This window comes from Molossus molossus, unplaced genomic scaffold (assembly GCF_014108415.1).
Source record: "Molossus molossus isolate mMolMol1 unplaced genomic scaffold, mMolMol1.p scaffold_m16_p_5, whole genome shotgun sequence".
In the NCBI taxonomy this organism is placed as follows: domain Eukaryota; kingdom Metazoa; phylum Chordata; class Mammalia; order Chiroptera; family Molossidae; genus Molossus; species Molossus molossus.
The window spans coordinates 6,307,596-6,313,692 of record NW_023425388.1 but is presented as its reverse complement, the minus strand read 5'-3'; positions in this window follow the sequence as shown (position 1 = coordinate 6,313,692).

The window sequence follows — 6,097 nt, the reverse complement described above, 5'->3', positions numbered from 1 at the left end:
TTATTCCTCACCCGAGGATACTTTTCTATTTATCATCAGATAGAGTGGGAGGGGGAAAGAGACAGAGAGAGACAGAGAGAAACATTGATATGACAGAGCCACATCAACTGGTTGCCTCCCGCACGACCCGACCAGGGATGAAGCACAACCGAGAAATTGAACCTGCAACTCATTGGTCCGTGGACCGACGCTCTACCCACTGAGCAAAACCAGCCAGGGCTCTCCTAAGGAGCTTTTAATGACAGTGATGGCTTTACCTGCTTAGACATTTTTAGAAAATGGCTGATAGATAATATCTGGAATATATATATTTTATGAAATATATATATATATAAATATATATAGTTAGTTGTTGTTAATCCTCATCCAAGGACATCTTTCCATTGATTATTTCAGAGAGAGAGGAAATGGAGAGGAGGGAAGGAGGGAGAGATGATGTGAGAGACATTTCGATTGGCTGCCTCATGTACGACCCCAGCCAGGGCTGGGGACCGAACCTGCAACCCAGGCACATGCCTTTGGCCGGGAATCAAACCCACAACCCTTTGGTCCTCGGGCTGACGCTCTAACCACTGAGCAAAACCAGCCAGGGCAACATCGGGTATATTTTTTAAATATTTTGCTCTATGTTAACGCAATTTTGTTGTGATATTAACTCAACACAGCAATCCATGTCAGAAATAACTTGTAAGGCCCTTGATGGTTTATGTTCTGGGGGTGTTAGTGTGGCCCCAAGTTTGCAAACCAGAGCGTGTGTCAGAGAACAGCCAGTGGGGCTGGAGGAGACGCTCGTCTGAATCAAGCCGAGAAGCTGGGAAAGCAGTCTGTGGAGCCCCGAGGCCCCCGGGGCGCACGTGCGGCTTTGAAGAGCAGTGTCAAAGGGTCAGAGACGAGGCTCCGGGCACAGCATATCTTTGTTGCCTTGGGGTGAACACATTTTAAGACTCCAGATGCAGAGATAATAGGACCAAACACTGGTGGGTTTGGGCAGATTCACAGGGGATTTCTGTTCAGTGAGGGACCTGTGGACTGGAAACAGATGACAGTCTCAGAGAAGTCCCTCTCTGTCTTCTCTACATCTGAGTCTGACAGGGAGTTCATAAGGGGGATTCCTGCAACTCGAGAAATAGACTAGAAATCAAAAGGAAAATGGCAGGATAGTCACTGAAAGGAAGACTCAAAAGGCATCAAGCACACGAAGAGCTGGGCTTCCCATAATCCCAGACACAGAAAATAAACCACTTTATCGCAAAAGTTAGGGAGGTGGCCTTGAGTGTGTGTGCAAGTGGGGACCTGCACGCTGCTGGTGGCAGTGCCACGGGGCAGCCCTCGTGGAGCCCCAGCCGCACAGGGCAACGGAGTCACGTGGGACCCCGCAGACATGCATCGCAGTTTCCCTTTGTCCTGTGTTTCGTAATTTGTGATTGAGTGCTGGATACTTGCTGTAGAACAGTAGGGAGTCCTCATGCCCAGAAATGGAGACGCACCTTCAGAAAGGCTGTTAGTGTGCGATCAAATCAGTCAACCCATGTGCTGGGTTTGGGCTTTGGAGTTGCTCTGGTTACTCTCCCGATTCCCCCAGCCTGGGGTTTTCCTTTGTGTCCCTGCCAGGCCTCAGCTTTCAGCAGGTGGTGGGAGCCTGAGCCGGGGAGGTGGTCTCTCTGCTCTGGCGTCTCCCCCAGCAGACCCAGCTGAGGCTCAGGGGGAGGCAGGGTGTGCTCCTGGCTCAGCCTCAGTCAGAGGGAGGTCCGGCGTCCAGGGGCTCAAGGGTTAGCCTTCTCCGCAGTCTGCCCACTCCTGCCTCTGTCGCCAGATCTGCCTCATATGTGGCTGGGGTCTTGGGCGGCAGTGGTGAGTGGGTGTCATGCCTGTGCACCTCGGGGGGTTGGTCCCTCCAGTTCCCTGTCCCACTCCCAGCCCTCACCTTCTTTGCAGCTGCCTCCTCTTCCTGCATTCTGCCAAAGGGAACCATGCTGGGAGGGGGTACCGCTCGGTAATTGGGTCATCTGGTAGCCTTGCAGCCAGGCTCTGAATGAGAAGTTCAGATTTTGTAGGTGATCCACATCTTCTTGTCAGGGTGTGCGTTACTTTCTCATGGCCTTCTGCATCCAGAGTGGAAGTGGAGCCACAAACTGGTGTGCAAACAGGATTTAAGATGGGTTGGAATGCAGAGCAGAACCGGATCCAGAGCACAGTCCCGCTAAGTACACGAGGAATGCACAAAACAGTTTCGTGAGGACCTGCCCATGGGAGGGGCTGGGGAAGAGGGTGTTGGAAGTGGGTCACCAGGAGCCAGTCTGCATTGAGGTGGGCCTTGTCCAGACCTGGAGTGGGGTGCAGAAAGCTCTCTGCACCAGAGGCCCAAATTAAACAAAAATGGGAATCAAGAAGGGGAAACTTGGTTTGGAAATCATTTGTATGCAGAATGTAAGGGTTGCTTTGTTGTCATCCACCTCATTGTTGGACTCAAAGCCACTTCGATTCCTGACACTTTGTATGGGAATGGATTCTCTCTGCAAATGTCCAGGGTCCAGAGGCAGGTTACGTTTTCCACAGTGGCCCCAGCGGTATCTCCAGTCCCATGTGTTTTTCTAAGACTTTTGTCCATCAAGTGAGTCCCCTCTTGAAACTGGGTGAGGTTTCGTCACCACTTCAACGTCAGAGCAGCATGAGGTGGCTGTGACTGGTGACTGAGAGGTTTAGACCAAAGGTGGACCACTTCCACCTGGCTCTTTCTTGGGATGAATGTCGCTGGGTCCGGCTGCCATGTTGTAAGGAAGCCCAGGCCCCGTGCAGAGGGGGTGGGTGGGGTTCGGTCTGAGCCAGGATTGCCCAGCAGACATGCGAGTGAGCAAGCTTGCACACTGCTGGCCCTGAACCTGCAGCACGTCTGCTCAGAGCAGATGTGAGCACATGACTGGGCACTGCTCCCTGGTACTGTCTGGGAGTTTAAGCAGCCTCTGTGCTCCCTGGGGTGGGCCTGCCTGTGGGCGTTTTCTTTCGTCGTGGATTCTGGCCTCCCAGAAGCTCACCTGAGGACCCAGGAGAGCACTCAGTGAGCCTAGTTAATCCTGATGCTGGCTGGATCCAGTCACCATCCCCCACTTTGCTGTTGGGTGAAGGGAGGGCGTTTCGAGGGAGCTTAGAGGGGAGGGGGCTGCAGCCAGGCCCTGCTTCGTCCAGGGTGCGGTGAACAGGCAGCTCTGCGTTCCAACTCATTCAATCTCCTGGTTGGCATGTTTAGTCCAACCCTATCACAGGCTGCAAAAGGCCCAGCTGTGTCCGAGGTGCTCCTGGTCAGGGAGACACCTGCACAGTCCGGAGGGAAGGGCCAGACTGTTTCTAACTAAATCACAGGAGGCAGATTGAACCACAAAACACAGTAATAAACCTGTTATTAAAATGCTTAAGAAATGACTCATTTGCAAACCAGTGTTCCTAAAATGAAGTGTTTAGGGGTCTGGTTTATTTTTTTGTTAATCCTTACTCGAGGATATTTTTTCCATTGATTTTTGGACAGCAGAAGAAAGGGAGGCAGAAAGAGAAACATGCACGTGAGAGAGACACATCAATCAGTTGCCTGCAGCACATACCCCATTAGGGGCCAGGGCTCAAACCTGCAGCCCAGGTGCGTGCCCTTGACGGGGAATCAAACCTGGGACCCTACTATTCTCGCCGATGCTCTAAGCACTGAACCACACCAGCCAGGGCTGGGGCCTGATGAAATAAACCACCCAGCTGTGTCTACAGCACCCGTGTCCTTACGAGCACTGTGCTGCTCCGTCTGAAACAAGGTGTGGCCTTAAGTAGGTCACGTGTGATCTTGCACTGCCGTTCTTGAACTCTGGTCCGGAGGCCCTTTCACCTTTTTAAACAAACAGCGCAGCCCCGGCTGGTGTGGCTTAGCGTCAGCCTGAGAACTGAAGGGTCTCATGTTTGATTTCCTGTCAGGGGCACGTATCTGGGTTGCAGGTTGTGCGGGAGACAACCAACCAATGTGTCTCTTTCTATCTAAGGAAAAAAAAAAAGGAAAAATAGCCTTGGGTAAGGATTAACCAAAAAAAAAAAAATGGCACAAACAAGAACATCACCACTCTCCAATGAGCCCAGAGCACTGGTTTCCCCAACAGGAGGCCCCCGCGAGCCAAAGGTCTGTGGGCGGCATATCCAAGCCCTACCGATGCCCAGGCAGTGGTGCGTGCCCGCCTGCCACAGCCCATTCACGGCTGTGGGTGGAGGACAAGGAGGCTGAACTAATGAAAGAAGGAAGGGGTGGAAGCCACCTAGATCAACAGTGTCCCAGACCCTGGGCATCCTCCTGCCATGGGGGCTTAAAGACCCCAACAGGAGCTTGAGGAAAAGCAGGGCGCCTGGTCTCCCACACCCCACGGTCAGGACTCTGCATGGACAGCCTGTTTCCTTTGCCTCTCAAAGCATCCCTCCTGGGCCGTCTTTGAACTGGAATCTGTGGCTGCCAGGCGCTCCTGTCCAGGGATCTCCCCTCCCCATCATTCCTGGGGCACCCTCCTCAACCTCGCCTGGTGGAGCCCATTTTCTCTCCCTTCTTTTACTTTCTCATTTTGGTGGGGTGCATCTCCCAGTGTTTTCCTGGGCCAGGAGGCCACTTGCCTCAGTGGAGATGCAGGTGCCCCCTCTGCTGCTAAGGGAGAATGTGCTTGCATCGAGGGCCCGGCCGCCATCCCTCCTCCTGTGTTCTCTCCCAGCTCCACGTGCTGGGGATGGAGAAGGCAGATCCTGTCTCATCCTGAGATTTTCTGTTTGAGCCGCATTTCCCCACCTCTGGAAGCTTTGCTTGGATCTTCTTGTCCCAAGTGACATTCACAATGTACCCTGTGTGACTCAATCAGCAAAATCATGTCTTTTAGTCTGGGACAGTTTCTTGAATTATTTCCGTTTTCTTTTTCTTTGCTGGAGCTACTAATAGTCAGATACTAGAATCCAAGAAGTTCAAAGAATTGGCAAGCACAAGAAACATGAAAAATACGCCACAGTTCTTCATGATTTCTAAAACAATACTGAAAATGAACAAAGGACACACACTTCCCGATTTCAAAACTTACCACAAAGCTACAGTAATGAAAACGGTGTGGCACTAAAACAATACTGAAAATGAACAAAGGACACACACTTCCCGATTTCAAAACTTACCACAAAGCTACAGTAATGAAAACGGTGTGGCACTAAAACAATACTGAAAATGAACAAAGGACACACACTTCCCGATTTCAAAACTTACCACAAAGCTACAGTGATGAAAACGGTGTGGCACTAAAACAATACTGAAAATGAACAAAGGACACACACTTCCCGATTTCAAAACTTACCACAAAGCTACAGTAATGAAAACGGTGTGGCACTGGCATACAGACAAACATAGACCAATGGAATAGAACTGACAGTCCAGAAATAAAACCATACATCTATAGTCAATTGATTTTCAGCAAGACGCCAAGACCAGTCAATGGGGAAAGAATGTCTCTTCAACAAATGTATACAGCCTGGCCGGTGTGGCTCAGTGATTGAGCACCAACCCATTCACCAAGAGGTCACTGGTTTGATTCCAGGTCAGGACACATGCCCAGGTTGGCCCACGTTGTGGGCCAAGTCCCCAGTAGGGGGCGTGCAGGAGGCAGCCAACTGATGTTCTCTCTCATCGATGTTTCTGTCTCTCCCTCTCCCTTCCTCTCTCAAATCAATAATAAAGAAAAAGAAAACAAAACCCAAACAGATACAAATGAAAACCTACATATAAAGGATGACATTGGCCTGGCTGGTGTGGCTCACTGGTTTGAGCATTGTCCCATGGACTGAGCAGTCCCAGTTCGATTCCTGGTCAGTGCACATGCCCAGGTTGTGGGCCCGAACCCCAATGGGGGGCATGCAGGAGGCAGCCAATCGATGTTCTCTGTCATTGATGTTTTTATCTCTCCCTCTCTAAAATCAATAAAGAACAAATAAAAACACATTAAAAAAAAAAATGACATTGGACCCCTACCTCACACGGTATATAAAAATACCCCTACCTCACACTGTATACAAAAATTAACTCATAATGAGCCAACTTTGAGCTAAAAGT